The sequence below is a fragment of the Garra rufa genome, chromosome 21, assembly GCF_049309525.1.
Source record: "Garra rufa chromosome 21, GarRuf1.0, whole genome shotgun sequence".
Classification (NCBI taxonomy): Eukaryota; Metazoa; Chordata; class Actinopteri; order Cypriniformes; family Cyprinidae; genus Garra; species Garra rufa.
The window spans coordinates 5,893,897-5,908,585 of record NC_133381.1 but is presented as its reverse complement, the minus strand read 5'-3'; the positions used below and the strand labels follow the sequence as shown (position 1 = coordinate 5,908,585).

The 14,689-nt window shown below is 32.2% G+C and overlaps 1 long non-coding RNA gene across 1 annotated transcript; it reads left to right on the top strand.

The window, feature by feature from the left end:
- Positions 1-1,011: 1,011 nt before the first annotated feature.
- Positions 1,012-7,100, top strand: LOC141295317 (uncharacterized). Its single transcript, XR_012341047.1, has 4 exons — positions 1,012-1,137; positions 3,043-3,206; positions 6,579-6,746; positions 6,877-7,100. It is a non-coding gene; the product is annotated as an uncharacterized lncRNA (long non-coding RNA).
- Positions 7,101-14,689: the final 7,589 nt, after the last annotated feature.

Sequence of the window (14,689 nt, the reverse complement as noted above, 5' to 3'; positions counted from 1 at the left end):
CTCCTGTCAAGCTACACATGCCTTCAAATGCAGGCATTAAAAACTGGAAAAATGGAAAAGCCACAAATTTTTGAGCCGCAATAATTTTATAATGGTGTTTAAATTTTGAGAGTAAAATAAATTCAGAAGTTAACATCTTTATTTAATTTTTTATTTTATTGTTATTTTGCAATACCCATGTTTTGACAGTATTCACTGGGAAAAAAATACAAAAAAATACATTAGCTTAAATATATTTCAAAATATATTTATGTGAATATATTTTCTACCAATTTGTTTAAAATCAAAATTATATTTTTAAAAAGCACTGTACTTATTTATTTATTTATGTATTTATTTATTTATTTATTTTATGACCAAAAAATATATTTCCCCCAATTTATTCATTTATTCACTTTGGGGAATTCTTGTTCTTATTCCTTAAAATTGGGAATATTTAATTTGTTTTTAATCTCCTTTTATAAAATGTGATTAAATCGTTTCACTGAAACATATATTTATTTTCTTGCAGTACCTATGCTATTGAACTGTTACTTCTTTCTTATTCACAAGAACAAATTTCCTAACACTTCACATAGATTTGAGTTGTTGTTGTTGTTGTTGTTATTATAATAATAACACAAATTTCTTAAGGTCTATGATACCATTCATTCTGATTGACGCCTTCTTTGTTGACATGCTTGTATTTTTTTCCTCTCTTTTTATTTTATGTTCTTTCCATTTCAATGCAATGATGTTTCTCCTTTGCAACAAATAATACCCATGTTAGTCTAATGTGTGCATCCTTGTAAAATCTTGCCATGTGTGGAAGGATTTGATAATGAGTGAGCCAGATGCTCTCGTTAAATAACACAGTTACGGTTGACATATATAATGACAGCCAGCAGCCAAGCCATAATCCCATCTCCTCATCCTCCTAAAACAGTATATTAGCTTTATGGAAGAATGTTTTATGAACATGTGATGGGAAGCAGCCCAGGATCTGGATGCCTGTTTCCATGACAACAAGAAAAGGCTCTGCGACTGGGCAGCATCATGAACACAGAAACACACGCTTTGGCTTCGTGACATGCTGTGGTTGTAGAACAACTCAGCAACTGTTTTTGGCATTATTTTCACCATAGCCTTGACTGGAAGGTAAGGTGAGAAGGTTACTGTTGTTTTAGCCGTGCTCGTTGTATCTGATTATGTGTGGTGCTTTCATTCTGTGTCAGTAGCTGCTTAATGCAAGCTCATGCTGAACGGCGTAAGGGAGATGGATCTTTATGCACGTGTATCCATGGTAAAAGCACTTGTCTAGTCCTGCACTTAATGCTTTAGTCTAATGAGAGGACTGAACCTGCGTGTGAAGTCTCAGGCTTCTATAGATCTAGACATGCATTTAGGGGGAAGGTGAAGAATAATACATACATCTAAAGAAACAGGACAACAGTCGCTATAATTAAGTGACTTGATAATGAAGGATAATCAGAGTCTAAAAATACAACTGTGGATGAAAAGCTTGTTCATAAAAATTAACATTGCATAATGAGTGTTTATCTCACTGTTTGTGTTGAGGAACATTTGATCACAAAATCTATTTAATTTTTATTTAAAAAAGAAAACATTTGTCATTGAATAACTTTGTAATTTTTTTCAAAAATTTAAAAATGTATTTTTATTTTATTTTAATTACTTAGTTACATTAACAATAAAAAATGTTTTTGTGACCATGTAGATTTTTTTAGTGACATTTAAAAAAAGTATTTATATATCTTTATATATTAACGAATACAAAATTAATTTTTTCCAATTTTTTTTTTTTTTTTTTTTTTTTTTTTTTACAATGAAAATGCCTGTTTTAGGACCATAGATTTTTATAGTGACATTTTTCTAAAAGAAATCTATATATCTTTATATATTAACGATTAAGAATTTTTTTTTTCAAAAATTGTTTCATTTATTATTTTTTTATTTAATTTTATTATATATATATATATATATATATATATATATATACACACACACACACACACACACACACACACACACACACATATACATATATATACATATATGTAAAAAGAAAATAAATCTCAATACAACAATTTGTAATAATTTATAACACACACACACACACACACACACACACACACACACACACATATATATATATATATATATATGTAAAAAGAAAATAAATCTCAATACAACAATTTGTAATAATTTATAATATATATATATATATATATATATATATATATGTATACACACACACACACACACACACATATATATATATATATATATATATATATATGTGTGTGTGTGTGTGTGTGTGTGTGTGTAAAAATTTATAATATATATTTATATATATATGCATATATATATATATATATATATATATATATATATATATATATATTTGTAAAATTCATCAATTTCAATTACTGAATTATTTTTTTATGCAAATTCTACCCAAAATTTTGTTTATTTATTTTTGAGTATTTTTTCTCTGAAATTTTCAGTAAATATTTTTACTAATATTTGTACAGTAAAAATCTACTTTTGAAAAATTATCGTTTATTATTCACTTTATCTTATGACATTCACCAACAGGCATCCTTCCAATTACAAACAAGTTGATGTTTATGATACCCACACTCTTAAACCAATTCTTAGTTGCTTATAATTACTGCATAAGCATTTTTTCAAGCAGATTGCACTGACAAAGAGCAATTTCTACATTATAACATATTTTACAGTACATGTTCAGAAAAAAGGGTACAATGCTGTCACTGAGGTAGTAAATGGTACTTCTTTGTACCTTATTTTAGCACTTAAAGGTACATATTATACTTTGTGAAAAGTTCTTACACCCCAGTGACAGTTGTGTACCTTTTTCTTCTGAGAGTGTAGGGAATATTCACAGAAACTTCTAATACATTCTCAAGGTGGGAACTACAGATGTCCCCTAAAAATGTAATTAGTAGCACATTTTGACAGAGTAAACCTTAATGCCAGTAACCTGTCATGTCAATATTCTCTGTTTGTTGTCTATAGATCTAGTGTGTGCTCTTGTGGATTCAGGAGTGAAATGCAATCAACTTCATTGAGCGTTTCACTCTGCCCCAGCCAGACAGGAATGATACCGGCCCGGAGACCGACACAGATCTTTCAAATCCCAATCCTCAGTCTCTCCCTGCAATGAAGGTTACAAAGAAAAGGTGAGAACGGGACTTAAAGTTGCTTTAAAGTGCTTCGAAAGACCATGTATGTCATCATCTATACTGTTCAAAATGGATTTGATGTGGCTCTGGTGAATTCTATTTATCACCCTGTTTCTATTCTCTGCACTGCTCTTTAAAGCAGCTGCTGCATTCATCCATCACGTCTGTTATTGATTAAATGTCAGCTGACCCGGCGGAGTATCTTCTTTAGTTATAATTAGACATTATGGCTGTATACTGAAAGCTTATTCTCCCATTGGCAGCTGAAGCCAGGAATGGTGATATCACCTCCGTAAGCACCATTCCTGTACCTGACATTACCTCAGTGCTGTCTGTTTTAATAGAATGTTTTATTTTAATTTGATGCAACATTTTATTTCAGTTAATGAATTTAAATTCCAAAAATTGTTGGAAGTTCCAAGTTTATTTTGAATTTAAAGTTGAATTGGAATGGTAGGAAGAGGAACTTACTGAATTACAATTCTAAGAAATTCAACACCCACACAACAACAGAGTTTCAGCAAAATGTTAATTATTTTACCAGGGATCATACAAAATGCATGCTATTTTTCATTTAGTACTGCCCTGAATAATATTTTTCACATAAAACATATGATATAATATAATGCACAAGAGAAAATAATAGTTGAATTTATAAAAATTACCCTTTTCAAAAGATAACATGCACTTGATTCTTAATACTGTGTTGTTACCTGAATGATCCACAGCTGTGTTTATTTTTTTTTTTGTTTAGTGATAGTTGTTCATGAGTCCCTTGTTTCTTCTGAACAGTTAAACTGCCTGCTGTTCTTCAGAAAAATCCTTCACATCCCTCAAATTCTTTGATTTTTCAGCATTTTTATGTATTTGAACCCTTTCCAATAATGACTGTTTGATTTTGAGATCCATCTTTTCACACTGAGGACAACTGAGGGACTCATATGCAACTATTACAGAAGGTTCAAATACTCCCTGATGCTCCAGAAGGAAAAAACATGCATTAAGAGCCGGAGGGTGTAAACTTTTGAACAGAATAAAGATGTGTACATTTTTTTTTTTTTTCATTTTGTACTGCCCTTCAAAACTACAGAAGATACCTACATGTTTCCCAGAAGACAAATTGAGGTAAATTTACCATGATCTTTCTTCTGGAGTATCAGTGAGCGTTTGAACCTTCTGTAATAGTTGCATATGAGTGCCTCAGTTGTCCTCAGTGTAAAAAGATGGATTTTAAAATCATACAGTCATTGTTGGAAAGGGTTCAAATACACAAAAATGTTAAAAAAACCAAAGAATTTGTGGGACCTGAAGAACAGCGGGCAGTTTAACTGTTCAGGACAAACAAAGGACTCATAAACAACTATCACTAAACAAAAAAACACAGCTGTGGTTCATTCAGGTAACAATACAGTATTAAGAATCAAGCGAATGTAAACTTTTGCACAGGGTCATTTTTATAAATTCGACTATTATTTTCTCTTGTGAACTATATGTAAACATCTTTTATGTGAAATATCTTTTTCATGTCAGTACTAAATAAAAAATAACATGCATTTTGTACGATCCCTCTTATTTTGGTAAAATAATTAACATTTTGCAGATTCTGCAAGGTGTATGTAAACTTTTGACCTCAACTGTATACACACTACCACTCAAAGGTTTTGGGGTCTGAAAGATGTTTTAATGTTTTTGAAATAAGTCTGTTATGTTTATCTTATAAACTGACCAAAATTTTAGAATTAGAAACAGTAATATTGTGAAATAGTTTTACAATTTAAAATAGCTGTTTCTATTTTAATATATTTTGAAATGTAATTTATTCCAGTGATGCAAAGCTGAACTTTCAGCATCATTACTCCAGTCTTCAGTGTCACGTGACCCTTCAGAAATCATTTATAAATATGCTGATTTGCTGTTCTTTTTTTTTTTTTTTTTTTTGACGTTCAAAGGAACAGCATTTACTTGAAATATAAAACTTTTGTAACATTACTGTATAATTGTATTTACTGCCACTTTTGATCAATTTAATGCATCCTTGCTAAATAAGTATAAATTGCTTCCAGAAAAATATTTCCAACCCCAAACCTTTGAATGGTATAGAGTAGAATACATTTTCACACCTGATTAGACATGTTTATCTAAAATAAGTTAAATACGGTCAACACAATTAGTTGTGCAATTAGAAGAAAGCATCTGGTAGTGTTTCTTTCCCTCAAGTGTTAAAGGGATAGTTCACCCAAAAATGAAAATGTGATGTTTATCTGCTTACCCCCAGGGCATCCAAGATGTAGGTGACTTTGTTTCCTCAGCAGAACACAAACGAAGATTTTTAACGAAAACCGGTGCAGTCTGCCAGCCATATAATGGACGTGGATGGGCACCAGACCTTTAAAAGTAAACAAAAACATGCGACTCGTGACGATACATTGATGTCCTAAGACACGAAACGATCGGTTTTTGCGAGAAACTAAATAGTATTTATATCATTTTTTACTTTTGATACACAGCCACATCCATCTGTCCTGAGCACGAGCTCATCACTCATCACGAGCTCATCAATTACTTGTGCTTATCTTGATTTTTTAAACCGATTTAAAGCTAAAAGATTATGTTTGCTTGCGCAAACTCATCCGGGGCTTTTCACTGATTTCCCTTTCCGGCGTTTGCGTATACTACACCAGAGCGCGTTCACATGTAACGTGCCTGATGCAAAACTCGTGCTCAGGAGAGATGGACGTGGCTGTGTATCAAAGGTAAAAAATTATATAAATACTGTTCAGTTCTCGCAAAAAAACGATCGTTTCGTGTCTTAGGACATCAATGTATCGTCACGAGTCGCAGGGTGTAATTTGGATTTGTCTGTGCATGCTTTTGTTTACTTTTAAAGGTTTGGTGCCCATCCACGTCCATTATATGACTGACAGGCTGCACCGGTTTTCGTTAAAAATCTTCGTTTGTGTTCTGCTGAGGAAACAAAGTCACCTACATTTTGGATGCCCTGGGGATAAGCAGATAAACATCACATTTTCATTTTTGGGTGAACTATCCCTTTAATAATATAATAAATGCAGCATATGTTTTTCACTAAAACGATTAAAAGCAATGCTCTATGGTTCTAAACCTGTTCAGATGTTCTAAATCATTTCTTTCGTGGAACAGAGATATTTTAAAAATGCAATGAGGAAAAAAACAACACATGAATCCACTGATAAAGCATAGAAAATGACGTGAAATGACATGAATGAAGTAAATGTGTTGCATGAGTGCTGGTATTGTTGACACACATGATCTTCATGGTGTTTCCCATGTAATTTATCACTCAAGCACTGTATTCTTCACTAAACTTGCTTCCTCTTGACTTCACTAAAGCCAGCTGAGTCACCGGATCCTGAGGATTATTCGGCGCCGCCGTCATATTCAGTGAACCCCAGTGATTCACTCACATCCCATCAGTCCAAAACCATCCTGCGGGTTTCACCCATTCACTGGCGCTGAAGCCCTTCAACCCGCATCGCTGCTCATAAAACATCACAGCAGGTAAGAAGGGAAACCCTACTTCATCTGGACCAAGAATAGAAGCATAAATGGACGGAAAATGGGTTGTTACATCAGCAGGCAAGATGATATCCTTCTTTCCTTTTTTTCCACTGAACGTTTACATCCACAGGACGTCAGACCTTCACGAAGTTGGTGGATGAAGTTCATCAAGCATGCTCATATGTGTTTAGGAAGCATTTATACACTACAAAAAAATGTTTTTCTTAATTAGATTTCCAATGCTAAATAAATGTTGTTGTTGATCTACTTTCTATAATAATACTTTGTATATAAATACAACAATGCATTTTTAAACAGCAATGAATAATTCACTCCAAATCCACAATATAGGTAAATGTGAAATACAAGGCATAAAATGTTTGTTTTCTCTCAGCGTGACAGCAGAACTTTAGATTCCTGTTTCAGACTAAAACAATCCCATCAGTCTCCTGTGAAAAAACAGAATAAAAAAAAGTTAAATATCTTATGAATGCATAAAAAGCTACACTGCAAAAAATGCTTTTCTTAGATTTTTTTGGCTTGTTTCCAGCAAAATATCTACAAATTCTTAAATCAAGAAGGATTTTCTAGACAAGTAAAAATTATTTTCTTGTTTTCAGTAAAAACAAGTCAAAATTAAGTGAGCTTTTTCTTGAAACAAGCAAAATAATCTGCCAATGGGGTAAGAAAAATAATCTTGTTTTCTGTTTGAAATAAAATGATTTAGCTTGTTCTAAGCAAAAACTCACTTAATTTTGACTTGTTTTTACTGAAAACAAGAAAATAATTTTTACTTGTCTAGAAAATCCTTCTTGATTTAAGAATTTGTAGATATTTTGCTGGAAACAAGCCAAAAAAATCTAAGAAAAGCATTTTTTGCAGTGTAGCTTTTTATGCATTCATAAGATATTTAACTTTTTTTTATTCTGTTTTTTCACAGGAGACTGATGGGACTGTTTTAGTCTGAAACAGGAATCTAAAGTTCTGCTGTCACGCTGAGAGAAAACAAACATTTTATGCCTTGTATTTCACATTTACCTATATTGTGGATTTGGAGTGAATTATTCATTGCTGTTTAAAAATGCATTGTTGTATTTATATACAAAGTATTATTATAGAAAGTAGATCAACAACAACATTTATTCAGCATTGGAAATATACACAATGCTGAAAATGAACGGTCTGTCAGACTCAGCTGAGAAGTATTTTTGGTTAAAGATGTTCAGCTTTCCCATTAATGTGATGAATTGCTTTCCTCGATTTTAATAAAAGCATTTGCTAAATGTATGAATGTATATGTAAGTCTGTTGTGTAATTAATCTAATAATGACAACCACTGAACCAACACTGAAATGATTTATAGTTTATGCGGAACTCTCTTAAAGTTTATTTATTTACTGAAGGTACAATACAGCATAGTAGATAAACATTATTAACTTTGATATATTAAACATTTGGCCCACCTAATATTACAAATGCATTAGTCATATTTAATTTAATTTAATTTAACTCTGGTCCTCTTCGTTTAGGGGTCAGACTTGGCTCCCTCACGGTCAAAAGTTTTTTTTTTTCCAGGTAAATCAATAAAATACATTTTTGTTCAATAATATTTTGTGATTATTATTTCGAATTTTGAAAGTTTTTATGATACTATGCAATATTGATACAATTTTAATGAACATTTTTTTCCCACTAGAATTATTATTATATTTTTTAATTTAATTATGTATTTATTATTTTTTTGCACTTTTGATATTTTAGAGTGTCAGTCCTTGATTGCTGAACACTTTTTTTGTCAGCACAGTGCTGATTTTTAGCTTGTGCCACCCAAAGATTCTCTGAATTATCGCATTTTTCGTATTTCCCATTCATTTCCCATGTCGGTCATTTTTGACCGCGAAGGAGTACAAAGTTTACAAAATATCTTCATGAAACATGATCTTTACTTAATATAATGATTTTTGGCATAAAAGAAAAACAAGTACAAGTGATAAACAAGTTAGGTCAAAAGGTCAAAATTAAAAGTAATCTAAAAGTAGTCTACCTAAAATGTGTCATGTAATGGATTATGTTACTTACTAAAATTTTTGTCATGTAATTTGGAATCAGTAATGGATTACATTTTGTAAGTAATCTACCCAGGTCTGATAGTACCTAGGATAGTCCACTAAAAGAGGTAGAATGCTTTGCATTTTTGATAGCGTTTAGGGTTCAGACACACTCTCTCTATTTAAATCAAGATTAAAGACACATACTGTAACTTTAGCCAAGCTAAAATTTTTAGTTACAGTATCTCACAAAAGAGAGTACATAATTTTAGTGTATCTTCTCAAGGGACAATACTATAGAACTGAAACTTGGATATATTTTACAGTAGTCAATGTGCAGCTTGTATAGCAGTATAGATTTACTGTCCTCTGAAAATAAGTCAACATACAACCATTATTGTCAAAATAGCTGGCAACAAAAGTGAATCAAAAACAGATGCATGAGTGCTGTCAGCATTGCTTTAAAGGTTGCAGAAGTAGAAGGTCAGCTTGTCAGTATACGCCACACACTGCAACAAGTTGGTTTGTGACTATTTTTTTTTTTTGACCCTTTAACATATCCGAATCATGTCAGTGATTTTTTGTGTACTCAGATAGCTAATGCAACAAAAGTCACCAAGTGTCATTTCATTCTGATGAAGCTACAATTTTTTAAATTTCAAAACATAAAATTTTTCAGTCAAAAATGACCGAAGAGGCCCAGAGGGGCAAAAATAAAAATGTTACAGTATCAGACATTTCCTTAAAGGGACAGTGCAATCAAAATGCAAGTGCACAGACATGGTCACCATTCACATTCACTGTATTGTCTTACACAAAAACATTTACAAATGTTTGGAGTGATATAAGGGCGACTAAATGATGATAGAATATTCTTTTCTTTTTTGACTAATAAACATTTCCACTAAGGCTGAAAGCAATTAAAATTAATGTGAGCGAACTTATATTCAACATTATACAATTTTCCAGCTGCTTAATTAACTGCCACAGCTGTTGAGATTAGGATTCAGAAATGAAACAGACCATGTTTGCAAGTGATTAAAGAAATCCTTCTTTAACATCCTTCAGATTGATGCCATTTAAAATCACACATACAGTATGCATTAGCCTGAAATAACTAGAAAATCTTTTCATGACCTAAAAGCCTCATTTAGGTTTTTATACTCATGTACTTTTTTAATGCAGCTGATTATCCACCTTATTTCGCAATGCAATGCCCCTAGTAAACAGTTAAACGATTTGCACTAATTATAAAAACACATTAAAATAATATAATAATAAATAGAAATTTGTAATATCAAACAGCATAACCATCTGTTTGTACCGCTAAAAATAAATAGAAGCTAAGACTGCACAGGAAGTCTTGCACATTCAGGTTTAAAATGGCCACACTCGCTCTTTTGTTAAAAATGAGGAGAACATCCATGAAAATATTACATGCACTGCAAAAAAATGCATTTCTTACTTAGATTTTTTTGTCTTGTTTCCAGTCAAAATATCTAAAAATTCTTAAATCAAGAAGGATTTTCTAGACGAGTAAAAATTATTGTCTTGTTTTCAGAAAAAAAACAAGTCAAAATTAAGTGTGTTTTTGCTTGAAATAAGCAAAATAATCTGTCAATGGGGTAAGAAAAATAATCTTGTTTTCTGTTTGAAATAAGATTTTTTTTCTCACCCCATTGGCAAATTATTTTGCTTGTTCTAAGCAAAAAAATCACTTAATTTTGGCTTGTTTTTTCTAAAAACAAGAAAATAATTTTTACTTGTCTAGAAAATCCATCTTGATTTAAGAATTTTCAGATATTTTGGCTGACAAAAAAATCTAAGTAAGAAAAGCATTTTTGCAGTGTTGTAAAATTACCCATTAAATACATGTTTCAAAATGTCTTTTAGAGAATCCTCTCTTAAAAAGTATCCTCTCAACTGGTGTGCAACACCATTTTCTCTCCACTTCATGGATGTTGAGTGCGTTTCTGCGTGTGGCAAGTGTCTATTAGCTTATTCGTGTATGTCATTTATCCACACGGCGTTCATTTGATTATTGGTGATAAAGAGTAAAGAGTACTTGAGGACAGTAGCTCTGAGTTTCTCAAATCCGTATGTCTCAGTAATAGTGTTTATTAATCATACAGCTAATTATCCAATAGAAGAGACTCCTTTATTGCTGCTATAATTAAAACTATCAATCACCATTTTGTGAAGTCCTGAGAGTGGGAAAGTGTCTCAGTTTTACTGGTAATGCTGAAATGTGTTCGACTGGTAAAGCTTTTGACCGCTACAAGGACAAGTGATTTATGTAATATCAGACACTGTTTTTAAAAATATTTTAATAACAATTCAAGCTAAAACTCATTTACCCACACACTACCAGACAAAAGTTTTTAAAGTTTTCTTTTTTCTTATTTTTTTTTAAGAAGTCTCTTCTGTTTACCAAGCCTGTATTTATCTATCTATCTGCTAGAAACATGCTAGTAACTTGCTAATCATCCTAACAACATGCTACTAATGCTAACATCATGCTAGTGACATTCTAATCATGTTAGCAGCATGTTAGTAACAGGTTAATCATGTTAGGAACAGGTTAATAACTTGCTAATCATGCTAGAAACATGTTAACAACATGTCCATCATGTTAGAAACATGCTAGTGCCTTGTTAATCATGCTAGCAACATTGTAATGATTGTTAACAACATGATATCAACATGCTAGCAACACGCTGTTGACTTGTTAATCATGCTAGAAACATGCTAGTAACATGCTAATCATGTTAGAAACATGCTAACAACGTGCTTATCATGCTCAAAACATGTTAATCATGCTAGAAACATGCTAGCAGTGTTAGTAACAGGTTAATCATGTTAGGAACAGGTTAATAACTTGCTAACCATGCTAGAAACATGCTAGTAACATGTTAGTAACATGTTAATCATGCTAGAAACATGCTAACAATGTTAATCATGCTAGAAACTTGTTAGCAAAATGCTAATCATGCTAGAAACATGCTAGTAACATGTTAGTAATGTTAAAAACATGTTAACATGTTAAAAACATGTTAACATGTTAGTAACATGTTAATCATGCTAGAAACATGCTAACAACGTTAATCATGCTTGAAACTTGTTAGCAAAATGCTAATCATGCTAGAAACATGTTAGAAACATGCTAGTAACGTGCTAGTCATGCTAGCAAACACACTATTGACATGTAATCATGTTAGAAACATGCTAACAATGTTAATTATGCTAGAAACATGCTAACAATATGTTAATTATGCTAGAAACATGTTAACAACATGTTAATCATGTTAACAACATGCTAGTAACATGTTAATAATTCTAGAAACATGCTAACAAATGCTAGAAACATGCTAGTAACATGCTAATCATGCTAGAAACATGTTAGAAGCATGCTAACAACATGCTAATCATGCTAGAAACATGCTAGTAACATGCCAATCATGATACCAACATGCTAATCATGCTAGAAACATGCCACTTATTCACCCATCCATCTGACAAACTGTATTGCCTTCAGAACATTTAATCTTTTAGCTTTAATACTACTTGAAACTTCAATATTTTTCAGACTGAAAACTATAACATTTCTACAATTTCTAAAACTTTTAAACTTTCTCACACTTTCTGATCAGGCTTTTTCAAGCCAGCTTAAAGTTTGTCTTGACTAACTTTTTTTTTTTTTTTATCTAGTTATTATTATTATCAATATTTAAAACAGTTGAGGGTTTTTTTCAGGTTTTTTGATGAATCCATTGAAAAAATAAATTACATTTTAAAATATATTCAAATAGAAAACAGTTGTTTTAAATAGTTCTAAATTTTACTGTTTTTGCTGTACTTTGGATCAAATGAATGGAGGCTTGGTGAGCAGAAGAGACATCTTTAAAAAAAAATTTTTAAAAATCTAAAACATTTGACATGTAAAATAGTTTTTCAGTATAACATGAAATAAATTTAGCCAGGTGTCCGTACCTCTCTTTTCCATACAGTGACCAGAAAAGCTCTATGAAACTATCGTAAAAGTCCTCTGAAGCTATAAAATGCTTTAATGTGAAGAACAGACTGAAATTTATATGCATATAGTTTCTAATTTTTTCATGGCACTCTTATATAACCACTATCATGCTGCATTAGTCACATAACTGTAAGGTTTTTTTAGTCCAGGCGCCCAGAAAAGAAATAATGACCTTAAAAAAAGTTGGAAACTGTCTTCGCACTGATTGCCGTTACTTTGCCAGGCTCAGCTCTGCTCAATAATGGCGACGTCTGTGTGATTTATTCTGATCGCTTGGGTCTTGAATCCTCTAAGTGTTAAATAAGAGACAGATTAAAGCTGCCCAAGGCCTCAGACATTTCTCTGACCTGAAACAGCGAAGAACGACCTCACTATAACTAATAAGAATGGCTCTGAAGATGCTTTTATGCTGCAATAAAGGGATGAAAGACACCTGACGCGAGGTGGGCCGTAAGTTTTTATGTGTCTGAATTGCTGACAGCACGGCTCTACGACTCGTCTTCTGTCGTCTTTGTTAGTCTCAATCCAGACATTAGATATGAATCAGTGTCGGTTTGCTGCTCAAGTATCGATTTCAATTTACAGCGTTTTAAATGGATTGAAAGCTAGTTATGTGATATTTTAGGTTCGGGGCAAATACTATGCCTCTCTTTCAAGATTTGATTTGTGCTAAACCCGTTTGCCCTTTCTCTGCTTCACCTAATTGAAGGCATTCAAAGCACAAGCTGATAAAATCATCTATTGACCAAACTGTTTGAAATGTGGCTTGACGTCTAAGTGCAGCAGCCCAGCAGTTTTAAGAGAGATGTCAGTGTTACAGGACAGCAAGAAGGTGATGTCTAACCGATGGATGTTGTTCTGGCAATAGATCTGAATAGATCTGCATTTAGCTGTACGGCATGAGCCTGTGTTGTGAATAATTTAAGGACATGCGCTGGTGAATTGTGCTTTTTTTTTCCTTTTTTATTTTTTTTAAAGAAGAAATTAGAAATCATTTGGTTTTTTGTCACAAAGGATGGTCTTCTTTTTCCATTCTTCTAAAGAATGTTCCACATTGAATGCAATTTTAACTGTTTGCTACAGAAAATATCTCCGAAAATGAATTATATAATTATATAATAAAAATAACTAGAATAAATGTTAAATTTCACACACTTTAAAGGGGTAGTTCACTTTCAGAACAAGAATTTACAGATAGTGTACTCACCCCCTTGTCATCCAAGACGTTCATGTATTTCTTCCTTCAGTCGGAATTTTTTTTTTTTTTTTGAGGAAAACATTTCAGGATTTCTCTCCATATAGTGGACTTCTATGGTGCCCCCTAGTTTGAACTTCCAAAATGCAGTTTAAATGCAGCTTCAAATGGCTTTAAATGATCCCAGCCGAGGAAGAAGGGTCTTACCTTGCGAAACGATTGGTTATTTTCTAAAAACATTTATAATTTATATACTTTTAAATCTCTACACAGAGTACATACAGAGCTAGACAAGACGAGCATTTGAGGTTAAAATTATATAAATTGTAATTTATTATTATTTTCACAAAATAACCGACCATTTTGCTAGATAAGACCCTTTTTCCTCGATTGGGATCATTTAAAGCCATTTGAAGCTGCATTTAAACTGCATTTTGGAAGTTCAAACTCTGGGGCACCATAGAAGTCCACTATATGGAGAGAAATCCTGAAATGTTTTCCTCAAAAAAACATAATTTCCTTACGACTGAGGAAAGAAAGACAAGAACATCTTGGATGACGAGGGGATGAGTACATTATCTTAACATTTTTGTTCTGAAAGTGAACTACTAAAATATTAACTATTAATTAGATCATGTAATGCACCTTATACCTAAACTTAACAACT